Source organism: Ambystoma mexicanum, chromosome 7q, assembly GCF_040938575.1.
Source record: "Ambystoma mexicanum isolate Mex_15411 chromosome 7q, UKY_AmexF1_1, whole genome shotgun sequence".
Lineage (NCBI taxonomy): Eukaryota > Metazoa > Chordata > Amphibia > Caudata > Ambystomatidae > Ambystoma > Ambystoma mexicanum.
This window is the reverse complement of record NC_090941.1, coordinates 790,494,956-790,518,942: the sequence shown is the minus strand read 5'-3', so window position 1 is coordinate 790,518,942 and position 23,987 is coordinate 790,494,956. Positions and strand designations below refer to the sequence as shown.

At 46.4% G+C, this 23,987-nt stretch overlaps 1 protein-coding gene across 1 annotated transcript in view; it reads right to left on the bottom strand.

Moving 5' to 3' along the window:
• DCUN1D5 (defective in cullin neddylation 1 domain containing 5) overlaps positions 1–23,515 on the bottom strand; it is a 337,758-nt gene extending 314,243 nt beyond the window's left edge. Inside the window, exon 1 of the mRNA XM_069639028.1 lies at positions 22,942–23,515. The gene's annotated coding sequence lies outside the window, so the exon portion shown is untranslated. The remainder of the gene's footprint in view (positions 1–22,941) is intronic.
• Positions 23,516–23,987: the final 472 nt, after the last annotated feature.

The following is a 23,987-nucleotide window of genomic DNA, read 5'->3' as shown; positions in this document are numbered from 1 at the left end:
TCTTCCTTGTGCTTTTTCTCCCTCTTTTTTCTGAGCTGCCCCAGATTCCTTACGAGTGGCCGTTGTCTACCCATATGTCAGCAGCTTGAGCTAGTCTCTTGGGCTCAGGTTCCTTAGTCTCAGTCAGGTGCTATCTCAGCTCAGGAGAGCAGGCATCAAAAGAATTCTCTAGTAAAAAAACAAATTCCTCACTCCTTCAAAGGAGTTCACTTTGTAATCCTTAACCCAACCATCTATGTTTTTCAGGCATTCATAAACCCTGGTAGCCCAAGGGTTACCATCTTAATTTTTCAGGTCTCTAAACCTTTTAAAGGTATTGAGAAGGAGTCTTCCCAAATCTGGCAATAAGAGCCTACACTAGTCCATAATCTTTTCTGTCATTAGCATTCAACTCCATAATAGCATGACAACCATTCTGGGGGAGCCTAGACATGATCCATGCAACTAATTCCCACAAGTATTCTAGTACAAAAAGGAACCACTGCCACCAGCCATTCAAGTGATTTAAAGTAACAGAATGTTACATGAGGGGTGGCTTAAAGGAGTTACCATGTAAACCCCTGCAGCACTCCACATAGGGTGGTGTGTGCTGTACCCACAAAAGACAAGTTAAGCCAGACAGGGGTCAGCTTACTAGTCTTGGGAACAGTAGTTCACCCGTAGTTAAACATTAAGAGCAGTCCAAAGGACTTCTCGGTGATACTGCACAAGGTGCTGTGTCTCACAATGTTTACCGAACTCCATTATACAGTAAAACACAAAATATCGTAGTCCGAAAAAAGAAAAGAAAAAACACGAGAGTGAAAAAAAGTCCCACTTAGGAGTTACAATAAAAAAGCTCAGAGTCCAGCAAAAGAGCTGGGGGTCTCTAAGGTTAAAAGGGAATTGGCACGGAAATGAAAATTCTTCCCAACAGAGGTCTGGAGGGGGCAAAACTCACCACTGTGCCTCAAGGATGGGGAAAATCCCCACATACTATTGAGGTGGGGGAAGTGCCATCTGTAACCAAGGCTAATCATGTTATTCCCAGGAACTTCAAGCAACTGCTGTTGGCAGCATTGGGGGTGGGAGGGATTGGGTGACCTACCCCATATATTATGGAACTGCTCCATAATCCAAAAAGTGTGGGAGAAAATTCTTAAAAGTAATAAAGGGTATAGCAATGGTACTGCACATGTTGAGAGCCCAGAGTTTTCATGCACAGGGGTGCCTAACCACTGGATTTTGGTATAAGTAAACTGTTCACTCACTGCCTTGTTCCTGCTATTACATTCACACACACACATAGAAACTGATCAACACCAAGCGATTGGTGAACCAGAAAAATCATTTTTATTGGTTTTTACAACAAACATTCAACAAAGCCAGCAGTAGTTATAATACTTTAGCATGTACATATCGTTAAATATCTACCGCTTACCCTCCCCACAACTCGAGCCTACTCCACTTCGCATTCGGCATCTCTTTCCTCCGGGGGAACCTCCCCTTCTGTATTCTCAAAGGTTTCCTGATCGCTTAAGCAGTCCTGGATGGACTCATACAATGTGGCCACTAAGTGTTTCCAGGACTTCAGGGTTTCTGCTTCCTCCTCCCCTCCCCTAATGCCCGCTTCATGCCACACTGCCATTTCGGCTTCGGTCCATTTCTGGAGGTCACTCTACCAAACTTCTACCTTCGGTCTGTTGCATGCTTTCCACCCCATGGCAATTCTGCGCTTGGCAAGTATATATGCCAAGTCCTTAAGCTTGCTCACAATGCTTAAAATTGGCGCGGTCTAGGGAACCCCCCCCCTTACCATGCATGCCCACACTGATTCCACGTTTAGCTTGATCCCTTTCCCATGTAATCGGTGGGCTACTTCTCCCCAGAACTTCCCAATTTATGGACATGCCCAAAACATGTGCGTCATCCCTGCTTGTTCTTCCCTGAATTTGGGGCATGCCTGTCGCTCGGCGTTCTTAAACCGAGCTATCCTCTGGGTGAGGGTGGTAGGGGGGGGGGGGGTCATGTATGCCCTGTGGGTTACATATAGCTCTATCTGTTGTAGCCTCGCATTCCTAGACACTTTTTTAATGGTACCCTCGAGCCCTCTTCCATAGCCCATCACTCATGAGTTCTCCGGCTTCCTCTTCCCAATCTCGTCTTAATTGGGCCACTTCCTTTCATACCCTGGCCATCAGCAGCTCATAGATTCGTGAAAACTCATGCCCTCCCTCGTTTCTATGGCCATGTCAGGTTGATTTTCCAGTATTATTTCAGACCATGTCTCTCTGATCCGCCGTACCATTCTAGTTTAAGTAATATACTGCCCTACTTGTAGACCCGTTTCCTCTGCCAGCACCCCAAACTCCTTTACTTCCCCCTCATGCCATATGTCTCCCACTGTTGCTATCGCCACCGGTTCCCAGAGCCTACAAATAGTCTTCCTTAGTTGCACATCTCCTCCGGTCAATGCCACTAGCTGCACCTGGGGAGAACACGGGGTTAGGTTCTCCATGACCTGACAAGCTTTGCGCCATATCTTCCATCCCAATCCCAACATCCCCAGGTGACCTTTTAGCTCAGATTTGGGCAGCCATATCACTTCTTTCACAATAAAATGTGGCACACTCCGATCTCAACAGTCTGGACTCTGTCGAGTCTTCAGTTAACCATTTGACCACATATTGCAGTTCACTGGCCAAGTAATAGATCTCAAAATTAGGCAATTTTATACCCCCTTTATCATACCCGTTCTGCAGCTTCCATAGGGCAATTCTGTTCCTAGTTCCATGCCAAATAAAGCCTATTCATATGCTCTGAAGTTTGACAAAGAAACGCTTTGGTATCATGTATGGTATGTTCCCAAAAAAAGGTAGTAGCCTAGGCAACAAAACCATCTTCAACAGCGCCCCCCTCCCCAACATGGCCAAGGGGAGCTTAGTCCAGAACTTCATGCTATTTTCAATGTTCACTACCGCTTTCTCAGTGTTGCGTTTATAGTCTGCTTCCACCATGTGATAAATGTCAATCCCCAGGTATCTGAAAGTGCTGATCTCCCATGGTATTTGTAAGGCTGGCAGTTGTTCCCGTGGGACCCCTGGATACCTTCCCAGAGGGAATATATGTAAATCGCTCCATTACTTCTATAATGTATTGAAGATTTTCCTCAGGGTAGCTCAGGTTTAGTAACATGTCATCTGCATATAATGAGATTAAGTGTGGTCCCCTTTGTGTAAATCCCGACTTCCTGGTATTGCTGTCTCAAGTATATCGCCAGGGGTTCCAATGCTAGTATGTACAACATCGGGGACCAAGGGGCTTGTCTGGTGCCCCTACTGAATTGCCACCTCTCCGAGATGATCGTTCCTGTCTTAACTCTGGCTAGCGGTGAACTGTACAGTAATTTCCCCCACTTAAGATACCCGGGCTCCATCCCATATTTTCTTAGCACTGCCATCAGCCAAGGCCATTTGACTGAGTCAAAGGCCTTCACTAATGTGTAACATTGTTACAATAAAAAGATGACCGCATCTGCTCAAGCGTTTTCTTTCCAAGTTCAGTAAAATACGGTCTCCCTTTTTAGTTTTGGCTATTAGGTGGCGCTTAGCACATATAGGGAGAAAATGGCACAAAGCATGTAGACGTTTTCCTTTGACTGCCCATGGCTATGCTAATCCCTAAAGCCACTTCCTGCCCAAAACACATCCTTCTAAGATCTCTTATAAAGTGTTACCATCAAACGTTATGCTCAAAGTGCCTACTGGTGTTTTTTCAAAGCAGGCTTCTGGGAGTTAATGACTTCAAGCTTTAAATGCACGACTGTATTAAAAAAACTGCCTTCAGCCACTCCATTTATAAGCACTAAACATGTCCATCACTGAAGTCCTGTTACAAACAAGCATTGGCATACCCAAAGGTTTCATCTTGCGTATAAGTATTAGGCATTTGGCAGGCTCTGCTATTATATGCCCAGGTAGTAACATTTTGACACTGCTACATTCATTGCCAATTAATACCACTAAGGCAGTGTCTGGCAAACACCTTTGCCATACCTACACAAAAGCCCAAACTGTTAGTATTACCAATGCGCATTTAAGCAGGTGCAGGGTTCGAAATTGAGGGGAACTGGGAGCTATTTAGCTCCTGCTTCTAGAATAGTAGAGCCTGGTTAGCTTGAAACCCACAGCTGCCAGGAGCTAGGTTTGGCTCCTAGGGCCAACTGGTGCCTACCAAACATGTAAATGTGACATTAAATTTTAAGTATTTGAGAATGTTAATAAAAGAAGAATTTGAACACATCTAATACACATTTAAACACAAGGGCTCATACAAAATGGGCAAAAACTTAGGAGTGTCTCTGGCTGCTCCTGCTCCCCCTACGGTAGCTCCTGCGTACGGGGTGATGCCAGACATCCTGGAGCTGGTTTGAGCTCCTGCTCATTGAATCTCAATTTCGAACCCTGCAAGTGCACACTCATGAGTCATACTCATCACCCCACAATATGTCATTATCAACAACTCCCATTGTGATATATGGTCAAGCATCCATTTTGCTTTCCCTCCCGTTTAAAGTGAAGAATCAAATTGTGCGCCAAAATTCAGAGCACTGGTTTATGACCTTTTCATGCCTGGTATGTAATGTGTGATAACTCCATTGGTGGACAGAAAGTGTATTTATTAATGATCAAACTTTTAAATATGTTTTTTGCTTAAAGGCATAACTCAAAAAATCCCAAAAGATGTTTTACGGGTGTGTGACAGCAGATGCAAAGTTGGCCGCATTGTTCCAGCAGTCGAGGCAGGGTAGAGTCCTACTGTAAAACACAACGTACAGCTTTGCGAGTAAATAACATAAGGAGCCAATTGATGGAGGAACATTAAAAAAGGTATGTGCTTCCAGTCATAACAAATCTACAGCAACAAGCATGGAAGTTAGCAGCATAACAGTGACCTAAAATGGCAATGCCAGGTAGGGGATGTGGCGGTGCAGGGGATTTGGTTGGAAGTAGATGCACTGATGTTCTAGTGCTATAGTCTTTAAATTTGTATTTCTTAATTACACAGATGTCAATAAAAGTACAAAGTCAAAACAAAAGAGGTGATGGCTGGAAGGTTTAGAACAAATCTTAAACTTTGGCATTGCTCTGGGCGATCATCCAGACCATAGATCTTCGCCTGCCAAGCCATTACAGAAAGGGGAAAGACCATATGCAAATATTTCAGCCTGAACTGCTAGGTTGCATCCCTTCTGCACGAGATCACAAGCATCCCCAAACATGTTTCTGCCTCGGCCGGGAGCAATGCCAGAAGTTAGAATTCATTCCAAACCTTCCACCCATCACCTCTTTTGTTTTGAATAAAGTACAAGGCATAGCAACACTGCAATAGGAAAAGGGGTTCAAGGAATGCGCAAGTGAATAAATAACCACATTACGCCATCTTTCAGGCACCCCATTCATGAGGATGGGCTTTAATAGCTCCTGTATCAAGGAGTATACTTCCAGCTCCCACTCAGTGAACTCCAATTTCGACCCATGGACTATAAACAATTAGCTCCATCTTGCATGCATGTTTTTTTCCAAGAAGGGACTGAATGATATGCACTTCATTAGGAAACATCTAGTATTTGAATTCTGCACTTCAGCATTTTTCATTTGTGTTAAATTGGGTCAGTGGAGGTTTGCAGTAGAGTAACATGCCAGAAATCAAAGGAGATGCACCCTAGAGCGTGAATCGCACCAGAGTAAAAGATAAACTAGTGACTACTCATCACATTTGAAAGTTAAGCACAGGACGTTAATGTTGGCCCGGACAGGGGCAGAGTGACCCCTGCAAGGCCCCAGATAACCAGAGCTCTAACGTGCGGTTGTCTGTGACAGTAGTGGTTGAGGGTGCTCACCCTTTAAAGCAGCGGTTTCCAAGTGGGGGACACGCGCGCCCTCATGTTCAGGGGGGTTGTGCACCTGTGGTCTGAAAAAAGAAAATTCTAGACAAAGACATTTTGTGAAATGATAGCTGAAAACCAGATTTAGGAAACAATTTATAGCCAGCTGACAAATGTCAATTATGTATAACCCCGGACATCCCAGATACCAAGTAAAACAGAATAGCTTTGGAAGTATTTAAAAATAATGACAACAAATGTGAATTAATTGATTTTGGCTCAACGTACAAAAGGGTAAATCTGGAAACAGAATTTCAAACACAAAATCATTACAGTCCCAGGCGTGGACTCCCTGCTCACTGTGCTCAATGGGTATTTCCCATCTGTGAAAGGTACAGTGAGCAAAAAGCGATGGCTGCGAACTCTCCAAGTGGAAAAAAAAAACACAGAAAAGGTTATCATGCCATGTTCTTACTGGAGAGGGGCGCCTGCTACCTTTTTGAAAATCATTATAAGGATAGCCAGATTTATAGGCACTGGGAAGCGGCAAGGACACAAATCATTGATATCAGAAGCAGAGGGGTGGAGCATAGAGCGATTTATAGAACATGGTCAAACTGCGCACGGTTGTGATAGGAGGTGTGAGAAAGAGGTTGCTCTCCTCAGATTAGAGAAAAAATGCACAAGGTTGCGGCAACACATCTTTTGTAATAAAGTGTCCCGCTTCAAAGTAAACTAAAGGGTATAAAAGGGGCAGGATGACAATGTAAAGTTGCAAGTTACTAGCCATGCATAAATGTCACACTCCCTCTTAGTTCTTTCCATGCATACATTACTTGATCACCAAGAGTACATTTTGACTTTCCAGTAGCTAGTGGCAAAAGCAAATCAGGGGCCTAAAAGATGTTGATTTTCTTGCTGTGGGTTCATTTAAGCAGACTGCGATACTCTGTCAGACTGTATCGTGGTGTGTACATGTTACCAAACTAAAAACACAGAGTAGCGTTTGCCCCGATTCAACAATGGAGACTTTGCTCTGATGGAGTGAATTGTCAGGGACTTCAAATGCCTAGTGTTCAGCCACAATCACAGCCATTCCCAGAAGATGGAAGAGCTTGGATACCCAGTATGTAAGCACTACACAAACTGCAAAGTACAGAGATCGAATTACAGATTCACAATAAGAGGTGACTGGGACAAGACTCCCGCAGTATTACGGCTAGCATGTAAGCAACCTGTAGAGTTTGGATTCAGCAGCCCACATCGGATTCCAGATATTCCAAACCCTACTTGCTGTGGCCGTTTAAAAAGTATATTTAATGCTGTTATCTTTGGGTAAGGGTCATCATACCCTGCGCACTTGTGACATACTGAAACATTCCATTCAGCCTCCAGGTTATAATAATCGTGGATTTGTGGCATTCTCAGTTTCAAAAGAATGGATTATAGAGAACAGCTGTCACGGATGTTCAGTAAAAAATAAGATGCCCTCAGTGCCAATTGCAAACTGTATTGCTTTTTACCCCCATTTGTTTTTTTTAATGCAGCATTTTAACCCATTATTTAAAAAAAAAAAAAACCTGCGGTGTGGGGGAGTCGCCCCCGAACCCTCCTTGATTGGATCGGGATCCCTTGCTACGCTTGGGGCATATCTGGGTAAATATTTAAGCCCCTCCACTTAAAATAAAAACAAAAATTCACCAGCTACCAATGACCCTAGAACTGTGCTAGGAGCAGGGTGATGAGAGCAGGATGGGGGAGCCATGGGATAGTGGTGAAAGAAGGGTGGGGAAGAGCCCAGGGACTGGGTTAAGAGTGGGATGAAGGAGCCCCGCGACTTTACTGGGAGCAGGGTGGACTTACTGTCCATTTGCCATGGGGGGCTGAGGGGGGTGGCCTGCCTACATTTTGCTCAGGAGGGCCAAGGCCATAAATGTTTGAAGCCCACTGCTTTAAGGCCAGCTCCCATGCACAACCCATCTTTAGGGGGCATATTTATTTCCGAAGGGCACATCCGACACTTCTACTACCACATTGAGATATGTGTTCTACACACAGACATCAATATTTGCACTCACTAGTGATAATTGACTTTTGGTAAGAAATGGTGTACCCTGAGTGTGTGGAGAATTGAGGTGGATGAGTTAATATGCCTCAATTATTTAATGTGTATTTATTGGTTATTTGTAATGTGCAATACAAAGCAAAAATTGTGTTTCAAGGTGCATCAATACAATTGGGATGGGACTATGGATGAAGGAAAAGGTATAAAACAAAAAAGGTTCTTAAAGATCTTGAAACATTCGAAACGTGCACGTGCTAACACATGAGAGCAGGGCAAGGAACTGAAGGAGGGCGTAAAGGGGAATAAAAAAAACAAACAAAAATGCTCCGACTAGGTCGTGAGATGATTTGGAACGTGCAAGTGCAGAAACATGAAAAAAGGGGAGGGAGGTGCAGGAAGGGATGAGGATGAGACGTACATTAAATGCAAAAAAAAGTTAAGTGCAGGAACAAGTAGGTAAACTGCATTAAGGAAAACCAGACATGCAATGTGTGAGTGACTGCAGCCTGGAAAAGCCTCGTCTAATGAAATTAGGTGCTACATCAGGCAAGCAATTAAGACCAAGCAGTTAAGAGTAAGACAGTAAATCCGGTGTTAGGCAAGATGCGAGAGACAGCGCAAGACTGAAAACTTAAGTGATTATTGGGGTGACTGAAGCCAACAAGCGTCGGGCTGGGGGAAATTGCAGAATTGGGGAACGGAGAAGACCAAAACTAAGTGGAGAAGGAGCAAGTAGGGAGGGGGCGTGGGCGGAGAGGTATCCACACATTAAAGCGGACAGGACAAAACGGGATGGAGGAGGGGGGAGTCGACAGGAAATCAAGATTATGTTGGTGGAGCACAGATGACCTGGGTGATCCGGGCGGGGTATGCCAGGCAGAGGGCCCAGCAAATGATGGGATCAGGAGCACAGGGGAGCCTGGGGCGTGTGGAAGGGCAACATGTTGTAGAAGAGAGGGGCGATGGCACCACATACCTGAAGATAGCAATGAGACTATAGCTGTGATACTGGAGGCCAGAATCAAGAGATGCCAGCAATGGAGGGCCATCCAAGCCTACCAAGGCCCAGACAGGGGATGCAGCCCTTTGATGCAAGCGCGCGCTGCAGGTGCCAGCTCCCTCGTGGAATGATGTCGAGGACCCATCCAATCCGCTTACAACAGAGTAGGGAACAGGAAAGTTGTATGAAGCTCTGCAGGGCCGTAGGCGGCCATGATGAAATTGAGCAGGAGTGAAGTGTTCTTCTCTTTAGGTAGAGAAAAATCAACTTAATAACTGGTACTGTATTTAAATATTTTTCGAGGCCCGATTCAAGAAAGGTGCTGGGCGAATTGAGGCCATATCCCAGATGTTTCTATTCTTCAAAAAACAAACTTCTCACGGTTGGCTATACGATAAGGTGATATGCAACGTGGCATTTAGAGTGCAAAATGAGATTATAGACGTGATTAAGTATTTATATGAAGTCCTTTCTGACTTGCTCATCATAGCATCAAAACAAAGGCTGGTCTAACAATGAGGAAATTTGCTATGACAAGTAACTTAAGTAGCAATTTAATGTTTGGATTAAGGGAAAGATGAGATTCCATTTCTTTATTATCATTAAATGCATAGATATTTTTTGGAAGGCTTATGGGCATAATATACTGATGATATCATTGTCGAATGATTCTCAGGTCCGGAGTGTCATTTTCCTATACCAATCATTAGAAGAGCACTAATGGTCGTTATGTGCCCTCAAGGGACCCAGGGAGCCCATACCAATAAGAAATTTTAGTAGAGGGAATTATTTAATGTCATATTAAACTAACTCAGCTGCCATGTCATTTTCGGTCACCACCTTCTGTGCTTACACTGTATGCTAGTAAAGTGGCATAAGCAATGAAAAAAGACTGAGTGGAACAGGGCAAAATAAAAAGTTTAAAAAAAAAGGGAGGGTGGAACACAAAAGAGGCAAGAGTCAATCAAAATTAACAGGGTCGGACTTAGGTAGACATGTCAGCAGCCGCTCCATGACTGTTTTTCGGCTTCCACACCACCCCAAAACCGCCAGAAACTCAGGGTTGCAGCGGAACGTAAGGTAGCATCCATCCGCCCCACACAGACAGAGCGTCCAGTGGGTAGAGTACGGTGATCCACACTGATCAGGCAGGACGCGCAAGCCAGGTCGCACTAGCCTCTGCATCGAGCCCGCAGCCGAGACTGAAGAGGAGAGCCCTGTCGGGAAGGAGGATCCGATGCAACGCAGAGTTGCAGGAACTCACTGCATTGAAATTGTCGGTGCAGAAGCCGGACTCCCAGCAGGCGTGGGAAAGTGGAGCCCGTTCTAGCCCGGGTCATGGGCTCTAGGAAGAGGCATGGGACTGGAAGTCCCGAGTGGCTGGAAAGAGGGAACTCAGCGGGGGAGAGATCTGAGATCAGACTACCCGGGTCCAACATTTGAAAGGGGCGTTCTGGGCCGCCCACATAGGCAGAGAGACTGCCTGCGAGGAGGTATAGTGCCTGATCTCCCAGTAGTGGGTTAGGCAGAATTGCATGTCCCTCTGAGACCACCACATACAATTAGGACTACAGGTGAAAGCAAAAATCAACCTTTGGTAGAAGTCTGTACTACACAGTTCTGTGGTAGCGAGCTGAGCAATCAGGCTCATCTCAAGAGGGAATGTGAGCAGTACAAGAGGTTACACAGAGGCCTTACAATCACAGTGGTTCAAGTAGACACTTACACTCAAGGTTTCTTGGTAAAACACTTATTACACAATCATTTAGAAAACATTCACTAGAAGGAGGCAACTTAGTATTATACTCAAACAGACTTCAATAACAAACCAATGAGTTTCTGAACAAGTTAGGCTCCCCTGAAATAGGAGCAGAATGGCATTTCAGTTACTTTCAATGGGAGCAAAAGGGCACAAGTTAGCAGAATAGATCACAAATAATACTTTCTTAGGAAGTGCAAATAGTTTTTGTTCACTAGAGGACTCGATTCAGTTAAATAGGCCTAAGCCAAAGTCAATGGACTAGTGTTTTGGATAGGAAAGAGCAGTTCTTGAAGTAAACGGTAAAGTCTTTGCGAAAGTAGTTTGTACGAAAAAGAATCATATGTGGGGTCACAAGCTGATTAGACCTGCGAGTTGGGAAAGTTTCACGTCACTGCCAATCGGGTTGGCACAGTACCTTAGTGTGAAGCAAAAGATGCAGCTGAAGACATTGGTTCCTGGCAGATCTCACTGTTCCTGAGCCTCAGTCGTGGGGACAAGACGGAGGACATCGGGGTACTCCTGCACTGCATGGGATCGTTGGAAACCCCAGACAAAATTGAGTCACTTCAGTTCCAGTAGCTGCAATTCAAGCTGGTGTGCTTCCCCCCTGGTTAATCCTAACAAGCTTCGAGAAGGGTATGTTATGTTACAACACTTCTATAGCGCCAAAGCCCTCGGGCATCTAAGCGCTCCTTCACAAGCAGAAAACGTTCAGTGAAAGTTGAGCCGAAATTTAGATAAAGAGCGTCGTTTTCAGCAGTTTTCGAAAGGCCAAAAGATCACTTTGTTCTCTGACAGCCAACGGTAAATTGTTCCATGCCTTGGACGCAAGCACTGGGAAGGAACGTCCTTTCGTCCTTTTCCGCAAGCTCTCTTAGTACTTGCAACCTGTAAGAGCCAGGATGAGGTGGAGCGAAGATTTTTTGTGGGCTGGTATATGGCAATTTTGTCCCTTAAGTAGGACGGAGCCGTCCCATAGATACATTTATGGCACAGGGTCAGCATTTTGAAAGAAATGCTGGCCGATATTGGTAACCAGTGTAACTCCTTTCTGGCAAGTGAGGTGGATTCATGCCTTTTCAAGACATAAATAATCCGCACAGAGGTATTCTGAATTTTCTGCAATCTTAGGACATCTTCTCTACTGGCACCCCCCAGTAAAACATTGCAGTAATCCAGACGTGGCAAAATGACTGCCCTTACTAACTTGGCTCGGTATTCTTTAGAGATTAATGGAGCAACTTGTCTCAGGACACGCAGATGGTATTGGGTATTTTTTTCAATAGCATCTACTTGAGCTCCTGCGTCCTGCGAGGCCTCGAGATATGCACCCATGATGGGGCTGTCCTCAACCAGGAAACTAGAAAAAGCAGGTGTTAATGCCTCTCTAGATCTTTTGGAACCATAAATCATGATTTCCGTTTTCCCGGCGTTAAGGCATAGCCAGTTTGTGGTCATCCAATTCATTATTACTTTGTAGACTTCATTAAGTTTGTACTGGTCTTCCTGGTGATCTCCCAATAGTTCCATAGACAGCTGGAAATCATCTGCATAATTAGTAAAGAAAAAGCCCAACTTTTCCAGTTCTCTACAGATGGGGACAATATAGATGTTAAAAAGTAGGGGCGATACACATGCTCCCTGGGGGACGCCTCACATGATGGTTTCTATCTCAGAGAATGCGTCTCCCCAGTGTACCCTGGATTTTCAGCCCTCCTGAAAGGATCTATCCCAGTTTATAGTCTCAGTAGCCAAACCACCCGTGTCTAGCAGCCTCTTTAATAATATTTTGTGATCCAAAAGATTGAAGGCTGCACTAAGATCCAACAATATTAACAGGCCCGGTCTGCTCCTTTCCACTAAAGTTAGCATGTGGGTTTGGAGGTCTACCATGGCGCTCTCTGTGCCGTGAAAGCGGCGGAAACCAGACTGCCTTTCGTGTAGCCGGCCTGTATTTTCAATATGGAGTTGATGGGTTGTAGCTACCTTTATCGACCAATTTCAGGAAAAACAATGTATTAGTAAATGGTCGAAAATTGGTAGCATTTTTGGGGTTTAGGCATGCCTTTTTCAGAAGTGGTCTAACTGCCACTGTTTTAATGGCCTGAGGGACCGTGCAGTGTCTAAAGGAGGCATTCACAAATCTACATAGAAATGGAGCAAAAATGGTGAAATGGTCCAAAATAGTTTTAGAAGGTATAAGGTCTCCCGGACAACTAGTCGGGTTCATGGTGCTCATAATATCCCCTATCTCAGCGACTGAGATCTCCGGGAATCTAAATCCTATGTGGGTGGATTTCGGTTCCTCATTTGTAGAGGATATATGATCAATTAAATGTTTTGTTTCTTCGTGCTTTAAGTTGAGGGAGTTTATACAGGATTTGACTCTGTAATTCTCTCCTAATTTTATCTTGGGCACATAATTTATTTGCGAAGGCTTTCTGTGATCTAATACAGTCCTTTTCAGTTTTTTCATGTAGTTTCCAAGTGGCCTTATTATTTCAGTTTTGGTCTTTGAGGCAGATAGGTTCTGCGCGTCTTTTGCTGGCCTTCAATTTGGTTAACTCTGGTGTAAACCATTCTTGTTGGCGTACAGATTTCCTGATTTTTGGACTTCATTGGAGCCACATCATCCAATAGGTTTGTCATTTGAGTATTATATTCTTCCACAAGTATATCAGGGTGATCTGATTCCTTGGTTTTATGCATGTGGAAGTTCATACATTCAGACAGGTTATCTGTAGTAAGTGCCTTGTAACCATGTGGCTTACGAATTGATTGGTCCCAGAAACTCAAAGGAAAAAGTCGTCCTTGAAGGGGCTTTTCAGTCGAGGTGCACTTGGCAACTCGGACCTGCAGCAGGGCTTCACCGGGCAAACCAACGGTCCAGGAGTTGCAGCAGCTGTCCTCTTCCAGCTCGTCTTTGGTTCTTTCGTTTCAGTGGTCGACTCAGCTTTCCAGTTCAAGAGACTTGCCTTTTAAACAGCTTCCTCCCATTCATTCCAGCCTAGCTGCCACTCACCCCCAGAGGGTGGCTGTCCTTGCCGGACAGTCAGCCAGCCAATCACACCAGAGTGCATTTGGGTCTCCTAGGAGACTAAGCACAGGGAGTTTCGGCACCTCCCTCACTTCCTGCCCACCCCAGAGACTCAGGCACCAGAGGCTGTCTTCGGTCCTGAAGCCCGCCAAAGGCATAGAAACAAAGGGACCAAACGTGGTTTGGCGCGCAGAGACATACACTGTTTAAACAAAGGGGCTTAAGGCGCCATCTTGAAAAACATGGCTCCTGTGATTTTTAGCTACCGGTGTTCGCGGTCGGGAAAAATCATGGCAGTTCGTTGTAAAACCACTGCTACCAGCCATTTCGATAGAAAAGGGTAGCATTTGACTGCTACATGAGTTTCTAGACACGGGATACTAGGTAGCCCTTCCAGGACACTATAGGAAGATAGTGTGTGCTGGGTCTAGGAATTTAAAAAGACTAGTAAAGTCAATTTAACCTTACATTCTCTGGGAAACAGTAGTTCATCCCAGAGAAGGTATTTAAACCGGTGGGAAGTCTAAAGACATCCCTGTGTTACTGCACTAAGGGTGCTGTTTAAAACACATGAAAAGATGCCTATGGAGTCATCTTAAGAACACAAGAGTAATACATACATCAAAAAACATGAAAGAGTGGTAAAGAAGGCTCACACTCTTTCCAAAAAGCAAGTCCTCAAAATCCAGCAAAGTTGCTGGGGGTCTCTAGGGTGAAGGGAATTTGCACATTTTTGAGAATTCTCCCTAACACTGTGCAACGAAGAGGAGGAGGGAGGGGGGGGGGGACTGCTGGGAGTGACGGGCCTGGTGTACCCTCCGACAAGGCTTGACGGCAGGCTGCAGCAGAGACATTGAGGGGGACCCTCCGCCCCAGGGGAGGCAAACACGCTCTGGGACACCAGGGCACTTGGAGAGCCGCAAGAACAGAAGGCGAGTGTGCAGGGGACACAGTGTCAACCTTAAATTCAGGCAAGTGCAAGCCATAGCCCGCCAGCAAGTTGCGTGGGCTCTTGGGAGGCGAGGACCCGCTCCCAGGAGGGAAAGGCCCGTCATACTCTGCTTCAAACCCCCATGGGGGCCAGCGGGATCTCTGTGACCGGAAGAGTGGAGGGGAGGGGGTGTACGACTTGCCGGGCACCCCATGCTCTGAAGGGGGCTGGGGGAGGAGTGGTGCCAGGGGCACTGGTAGGACAAGCACTGAATCCAGAGAGATCAGCTCAGGCACAGTAGCAGAAAGAAAGGAGGACACCAACAGGACCGAAATGTAAATTTATTTTGGCCCAGGGACTGGGAGGAGAGAGACGGATGTTGAAGGCCCGGTCCAAGGCAACGAAGGAGCAGCCACTGGGCACCCTCCCCACTAGATAGGTCCCAGGTGAGGCAAGAGCGGCATCCAAGATTGGGGCTACTATGGCAGAGCCAGGGGACCCGGTGGCTGCGGGGGAGACCCATTGAGACAAGATTTGCATAACGATCTGATGAGCCTGCAATCCTAAGGCTTTTCAAGAGCAATTTCAGCTGATGAGGCCGGACCAGAATACGGTGCTGGCGGAGATGAGGCAAGAAGGCGGCCAGTTGGGAGAGCGAACAGACCTCATTGAGAGGGGTATTCAGGAGGTGGAAAAAACCAGGGAACACAGAGAGGCCACCGAAAGACTGAATACAGCCACACAAAATCTCAAACTACAAATGTTAGACCTGGAGAACAGGTCTCGGAGGCTAAGCATTCGCATTTAAGAACTACCAGAGGCAGTTTCAGACAAGGAGCTTAAGGGACAGGTCCAGAAGATGTTTGCAGAGATTCTGGGAGTCACGCCCTGGGGAAGTGGACCTAGACCGCGTCCACAGAACAGCCAGGATTACGAGGGGGGCCAGTGGCAGACTCAGGGATATTTTGTCAGCATTCACATCATATGGGCAGAAAGAAGCTGTTCTCCGAGCGGCTAGACCGAAAGAACAGTCGTCTTACGAAGGATCGCAGATCCACCTCTAACAGGACTTAGCAAGGCACACCCTCCATAAGTGGAGAAAGATGGGCCCAGTAGACCAAGAGTTGGCCCGAAGAAGCATTCGATATAAAGAGACGTTCCCTTTCGGGATGGTGTTAGAGTGGGTGCGCACGCAGAAGCACGTAACATCCCCCCCAAGGAGGATGCTACCCTGCTTCAACTTAATATGAATCAGGACTCGCAGGAGGATCGTCGGACAGCCGCATGAGACCATAGACCTGCGTGTGGGCAACGGCGCAGGACCGTCGCAGGAGGGCAGCCCCCTTGCAGGGTCCCAAGCCTAAGAATTGCGGAGAATTGACAGCCGGGAGGAGCCCCAAAGAAGGATGAAGGAAAGGGAAGGCGGTCACGAAAATGTTCTCATACTAAAGGGGTGGTGTGAACAAGGGGCTATAGGGACCAAGAGAGCAATCTGTTTTGATTTCAGAGAGGGGGACTTTGTACAGAGGAGGGAAGGAGAGTCCCAAAGTGTGGGGTCGGGAGGAGGGAGGGAACATTTGGGGGCTGGGGGGGGAGAAAGAGCCTCGGGACTAGGGGTCCTGGATCTGAAATAAGGGAGGGAACGGAAGACACTCAGAGGGCCCTGGAGGCGCAATGGCAACAGAACAGCAGGTGGACAAAAGGTGGGGGAGCATTGAGGAGTACAGGGGGAGGTAAATCGGCTTAAGCTATGACACTGGCCAGCTTCAAATCGGCGACCCATAATATGGAGGGGGCTTAACTCCCATCTTAAGAGGAAAAAACGAGTTGACCAAGCAATCCAGTCCAGATGTCCTGGCAATTCAGTGACACCTTTTGCATAGGGACCAGGCGCGACTACACCAGGGTGGTTTCTCCCGGATCTTCCATGCCTCTGAACCAAATAAGACGAGTGGGGTGACACTGGCATTCAGAGATGGGCTTGATAGAGTAACAGATTGTAAGGCAGACAATGGGGCAGGCATGTGATGGTAATGGGAGAGATCGAAGGATCGAGCTATACGATAGTGTCTGTATACACTCCCAACGTTGCTCAGAAATCGTTTTTAAGAGACCTGATAACGCTCGAAGGATTCACGTGAGGGCACGTTATAATGCTGGAGTTTTTAACCTAGCCTGGTCACGGGACCTCGACAGAAGCAAATGAGGGCTCCAGCACAAGAGTGGGGTAGCCTCTGCATTTCTACGGGGCAGATTTGACGCTTGGGCCCTCAAGATGCATGTAGAAGGGCGCGAGAGAATGAGGAAGGATTCACATTCTTTCATACGTGCACGTCTGCCATTACCGAATTGACTGTGGGTCTCAGCCCCCCACCCTCCTTACTGAGGGGCATCGAGGTGGGGCCACTGGGAATAGCCGACCACACAGTGGTCACCATAGACCTATCCTTACCCAGACGCAAACCAGGGATGTTGGGAAGGAGGGTCCCTGGAGAATTATTCGGGGGTCCTGCCATTGGGTAGGACTTTGAGGGCAAGATAACCAGGTAGTTAAACATGGCAGAAGACACAGGGTAAGAGCATACACCGGGACACGTTCAAAACCACGATCAGGGGAGACGCCACTGCTGCCAAGGCAGAACGGGATAGGCAAATGAGCCTCTGGAACCCAAGATGGAAGTTGAGATCGAGGACCTCAGGAATAGGTCTATAATAGAGGAAGGGGCAACAGGAATATAGGCAAGAGCTGGGGCAACAAAATGCCATTAGGACTAAGAGCAGAGAGATCCCTTCTGTTTGTCCATCAACATTACTATGCAAAAGCTAATAAAAGCAGATAAGATCCTGGCAAGGTTTTTGGGGGGCTGTGGCGGCATCCGACTCTAAAATTATTATTAGAGTCAATGATGACCAGGGAAACAGTTACTACAATACGGAGGACATACAAGAATGCTTCGTACGATCTTTACTCCTCCCAGGACCCCACTGACAGCCTACAGGGGGAATTCCTGAACAGCCGGCCCGTGCTAGGATCCGAGACAGAGGGGGATTGGGGTGAGAAATAACAGGACAAGTTCTGACGTGATAAAAAACTGCCTGTGTCTTTACCACAACATTTTACAAAACATTTGCTAGAATTCTAACAACTCACAAGGTTCTTCAACCACTTGCGCAAAACGTGCCAGATGTCCGTGTCGATGGAGGAGGCCAAGATCACACTTATCCATAAGCCCAACAAAGACCACTCAAAATGTAGCTTATGTAGGCCCATAGCCTTACTCAATGTTGACACAAAAATCTGTATAAAAATTCTTGCTAAGAGATTGGAGAGGTTTCTCCCTGCCCTAATTTAGCCTGACCAATCTGAGTTTATACAGTGTCGACAGAACTTTGATATATCAGGTGCATAGCCCACATGGTGGAAAAGGTACATAAAACCTCGACCCCGGAAGTCCTACTCTCCCTCAACGCTGATAAAACTTTTGACCAGGTGGAGTGGTCGTTTCCATTTAAGGTGATGGGCAAAATGGGTTTGGGAAGCAACTTCATTCAGATGGTCCACGCCAATTAGAAGTTCCCCTCAGCAAGGCCTCTCATTAATGGCTCCCTCTAGGGAGCCTGCTCTCTGACTAGCGGCACAAAACATGGATGACCCCTCTCTCCCCTCCTATATACTATTTATCTGGAGCCGTTGTTCCAGACCTTCCTTCCAAGAATCGGAAAAGGTACAGGAGATCCCGTTTGGGGGGCGAGGGGAGCGTGGGGGACAGCATACTGTGGCAGCATTCACAGAGGACATGCTGCTTACGCTGGCGTATCTAGGGCCATCGCTTGGGGGCAGTGTGAGGGTGCTCTCAGAGTTCAGGGCAGTCTCAGGCCTGAAAAGTAACCTAGATAAATCAGAACCGATGTGGGGGGAGGGAGGCGGCAGCGTTGAAGGAGTCTTCCCTTTCAACTGGAACACGAAGGGGGATTAACTATCTGGGGGTGTTTATACCCCCAACCCTATCTAACTGGTATGCAGGTCACTTACCTCCAAATCGGACATCCTTCAGAGCAGATCTCTGTAAATAGAGTGCACTTAGGGTATCCTGGATGGGCAAGCCGGCCACAGCCAAAAAGGCGATTCGCCCACGGCTACTCTATTTGTTTCAGGCCCTTCTGGGGTTGGTTCCCCAGAGCTTACGAGAGCTGCGCAGAGTAATAGGCCACTTGATTTGGACAGGCAAGAAAGCCAGGATCAGCTACTCCAAGTTAACGGCCCGAGGGGGGAAAGGGGCAGGGGATTCCATAACTTTCAATTGTACTGCAAGGATCAGGGAAAGGTTTGTGGAGACGAGGGACACGGCTAGAGAGCATGGACCGAGCGGTGGTCAAACAACTTTAAGGATGTGCTATGGTTGCCCCACCATATGTACTTCAGTACAATAATAAAGTTAAACTGACATTTGGGACAAGTTATCCAGGAAATATGGCATAACCCCTTCAGACCCATCTTTAATAATCTGGGGTTCTCACTGGGAGAGGAACGAGGGGCTTTCCACTGGAGGTGCCTCGGGATTAGAGACATGTTTCAGGGTACCGAAATCAGATTTGTGGAATGCAGAAGAGACCTATGAAAAAGTGGAAAAATGCTTGCAGGAAATCCAATCCTGGATGTGTGCCAATCAACTAATGTTGAATGCCAGTAAGACAGAAGTGGCTTTGTTTGCATCAAAACATCTTCTGCAGTGAGAGAAATTACACCCCCTTGCCTTCTGGGGACACAGTTGGAGTTCTCCAAGAAGATTAAGAACTTGGGGTGTATCTGGGAGGACAACATGGGAATTGGAGCCCAGATTAGCGCGAAGGTTCAGGCAGCATTTTAATCACTATGCCTATTGGAGCATATTTTGCCTTTTATTGCGGAGGAGGATAGAGCGATGGTCATTGGTACTCTGGTCAACTCTAAAGTTGACTATGGCAATGCATTATTGTCAGTAATCCCAGTTTACCGGTTACGCAGATTACAAATCGCTCAAAATGCAGCAGTCAGGTTGGTATATAGGGTAAAAAAAGTCAGCCCCAATCTCTGATTTAAGGAGAGCCTTACACTGGCTACCTAGAACACAGAGAATCGAGTTAAAGGTTCTGTGCCTGGTCTTTAAATGTGTTAATGGCACAGGACCAGACTAATGGATAAAATTAGAACGCTCCTACCCGACAGCTGCGCTCAATAGATAATCTGCTTTTGATACCACGGACAAGATGCGTGAGTAAAGGGGATCGCAGATTCGGAGTCTACGGCCCAAGAGCTTGGAATAAATTGCCCAGAGATATCCGAACTATTACAAATATGATGGAATTTCGAAGGGCTGTAAAGACCTACCTGTTAGAACCTATGAAGTTTACTTCTGACTTTCTTTAAATGCATTGATAGAGGCACGTTCCTAAATCTAAAGATTTCACCTGCGCCAAATTACGTTTAATTTTGTCCGGTGCGCCATATAAATGGGTCAAAATTAAAAAATAAAAAAATAAAAAATAAAAAAAAAAAATAATATTTCATTGGCACTATACTCCGGGCAAGCTCCATAAGATTTACCAGGGAGCATCAGAGGCATGTTGGAGAGGGTGCGGGGGGGGGGGGGGGGGCAGGCTAATGGACCAACATACGGTGGATCTGCCCCAAACGTGAGTCTTTCTGGAGGGAGAAGGATGGGCCCAAGCCTTTGTGGAGGAGGCGCCGACACTGCAGGAGGAAGTTCTGCTGGGTCTGGATAGACGGTCCCCAGGGAGTATGTCAGCACAGCGAAAGAAATCTTGCAGAATTTTAACACCTTCAGCTATGCTGCTCAAAGCGGAACGATGGAAGGGGCCAGAAATCCCATCCCTCCAAGACTGGCTTCGGAAGCTTTGGGAAATGTGGCACTAGAGTGGGCATCAAACACCATGATTAATGAGGTTCTCCGATTCGCCAATGACTGGAGGGAGGTAATCTAATTTCTTAAGGACTGTAGAGCACAGTGGTGCCCCAAACAGCGGAAACCTTTGGAGCCGTCTTGATAAGGAACCTCAGGGAATTGCTGGTCCACGTGTCTGAAGCAACCAAAGACCTGGCAACAGAATTACAAAAAGAAAAACAGAGTCCACGTGTGGTGATGTGCTATCACGAATGGTGGGGCCAATAATAAAAGGAAATACAATTAGAATGACAAAGCCTTGAGGGAACAGGGTGACACAAGCATACGGGCTGGTCAAAGAGGTAGAGTTTTAAGGGGAAAAAAGGACCCCGAATCGACAATTGCTGTGGCTAACAAACTGCCAGAGCACCAGGCAGGATAGCATGTGTGTTGAGAATTCACTTCTAACATTGCACATTTCCAGATTGAATTAGCCGTTCATCCTTCCAAGGTCACACGAGTAGGGTTTAATGTGTTAACAATATCAGCTGTCACTACAGTACTTGGGAGGAATTCTTCAAGAAAACACTATATATGTCATAAAGTACCTTCAACCATAAATTCAAAAGGATATTGCAAGTCATCAAAGAGTTCCGTAACCAAAAGAACATGGTTACGTTTCTTTATAAATGTCTCTGAATTGAGGAGACTAGTATGGTAAGGGGTATTTCATTCCTTACAATACATGCCAACACTTCCCCTTTAACACTTGGTCTCCTGATTATTCTGATGCAAGAAAAGGTGTGTTGAAACAAGGTAGGATCTGTTTGGTTAAAGAATAAAATATGTAGTGCGTAATATATGGTCCAAAAAAGTTTTAAAATGTTTACAAATAAGTGATTTATGCAGATAGATAATTGAACTTTTTAATAACTGTATAAGTGCACAAAATAAGCACTACCATAAACAGTTCCTTATCAATTAATCAACACAAAAATGCTCCGCCTCCCGGAACCAGCAAATTCACTAACCAATGGCAACAAAGCTCCTGATCGTACATCACTCAGTGGTGAGCTTAAAATGTAGCTAAAAATCTTGAGATCCAGGCATACAAAAAGCAACTGCTTCGTGAAAATGTAGCTATTCACACGTTTTTTAAAACTAACAATGAATGCCTATAAAGTGTCACAAACCAGACTAGAAGAAAGAACCTGAACAAATTGTTACTGCTTTAATTAAATGCTCTAGTGGAAGCTAGAATTGTGCTCTTTGCTTGCTCCAGCTACAGGCATTATGCCGTCAAATCAAGTGCTTTAGTAAAATAAATTTGCTGGGGAACCGTACTTTTTTCTCCCACTAACCAGCACTTTCTCCGCTTATATTCTAGGGAGGGCAGTTTATATATTCGTAATGTTACACCCCCCCCCCCCCCCCCCAATCAATATAATCACACACCCCACGTGAAATAAGAAAACGACATCACTGTTTTAAGGGCACGTGATGCCATTTTATTATTAACGAAGGGGTCTGAAGAAGGGCAGATTCCTTACAGGGACCATTAAAACTCTCTGCAATCAGTTGTTGTGTTAGACTTAGACACGGGGGGCAGCGCATCATTGTGAGCAAAAGATGCAAGCGTGTACATGGAAAAAGCAAATTGCAGCCGATCTGTGAAGCAGCGCAGCACTTCCTCGAGTGTGTGAGCTACATTACAGCTGCGTTAAGAAGAAACGTTTTGGAATGTGACTTTAAAAAAAAAGTCGTTACAGAGTGCCAGAAGCTAACGATTGGCAAGCAAGTCACATGTCCGCTTGTGCTGCCAAACATACTGCGGACTATGTGCGCAGAAAAACGTACGATATACTCACGAGCAGCTCACGCACACCCATGGAAAATCGGCACATCCTTGCTCATTGGGGCAAGGTTCCGCAGCAAGTAAGGCTCTGTCCAGGACGCTCTTTTTGCGTCCACATGATACACGTGGGGGCCCCGGAACCAGACACCGGCACCACATCCCCCCCTCAAGTACCTTGTGATGCAGCCACTCAGCAGGGGGTTGGTCTTGGTACCACTTCCTGAGGTCCAGTGACGCATACAGTTTAGCACCGGGGTACCCATCATTAGGGTATCATAGCACCACCTGCGTATCTCACATACTAAATACACACGGGGAGTGACAATGAGAATTAACACCTGGGGAAAATAAACGACCTGAAGAAAATAACAGCCCTGCCAAGCAGCCTTAGACAAGGCAGGGTAGTGGCTCTCGGCTCACAGGGGGGTAGTGGTGGATCGTAAACGCCTGATGACGTCAAACAGGCTACCTAGTGACATGGCCGAGATGACGTCAGACACTCGGCTTCATACATACTGGTTAATGACAACACTGCACACTCACCAGGTCGGATAGGGCCGCGCGAGACCCCGGAGGGGAGGCGGCCGCCACTGGGGACACCCCTAGCGGCTCCTGGCAGGTGCTGTGTGGGGCCGGGGGATACGCATAGCCGGGGCGTGCTGGATCCAGGACGCCGGGCAGCCCACCAAGGAGCGGCCGGACAGTAACGTAGCGACACTCGCGGCTCGCCAGCGTGGCGACGGCCGGTAAACGGTGTGCACGGCAGGCCCCCTGCACTGTATTGCCTGCCCCGGCTCAGCGCCTACCGACCGGCTCCGGGAAGATGGCCGCTGACTGCGGGCACGGCGTTGGTCGGGCGCGCGCCTACTGGCTATGGGAGGGGCTACAACTAGACACTAAGCTCGCCGGAACCCAGGCCAGCGAGCCCTTGACAGTATGAAAGTATATTTTAAGGTTCAATTGGCACAGACTTTTGACCTGTGGGCTGCACCACCCAAGCCAGGCTTCAACTTTGGGCGATCTACAGATCTTAAATCTGTGCCAATTCAACCGTTAAAATATCTTGTCTAAATGCACAGCTCAAGCACTATCGATGTGTTCAAGGCATAAAAGAATAAGGAATACATTGATAGGTGCCCTGTCTTTCATCTTCATAGACAACGGACTACATATAGTGCTACCCTGACTATGGAAATAGAAACAGAACAATTCATAGAGGGTGGCTGCCGGATTGCAAAGTTTCTAACAAGAACAAATCTAATTCGTGCACTTCTTTAGTTAGTAACATTGATTGGAAAAGCCAATAGTTTTGGCTTTGTGTGATGGAAACGTTTTCGAGTTCATGCAGACCTTCATGCGTCCGTTGCGGTGAAAAGCACATATAAGTGGAGAGATTGCAGGAGGATGGGATGACACATGTAATTCAGATCACAAATCATTACTGTCCATGGCCATAAACACACTGTACATCTTCATACATGTCAACATTCTGTGACCAAAAATCTGTAGGAATCTTAGTTTCAAAAATAGCAATTACATACATGCCAACATTCAGACGCACCTGGGAGGGAGATTTCCACAGGGAAATC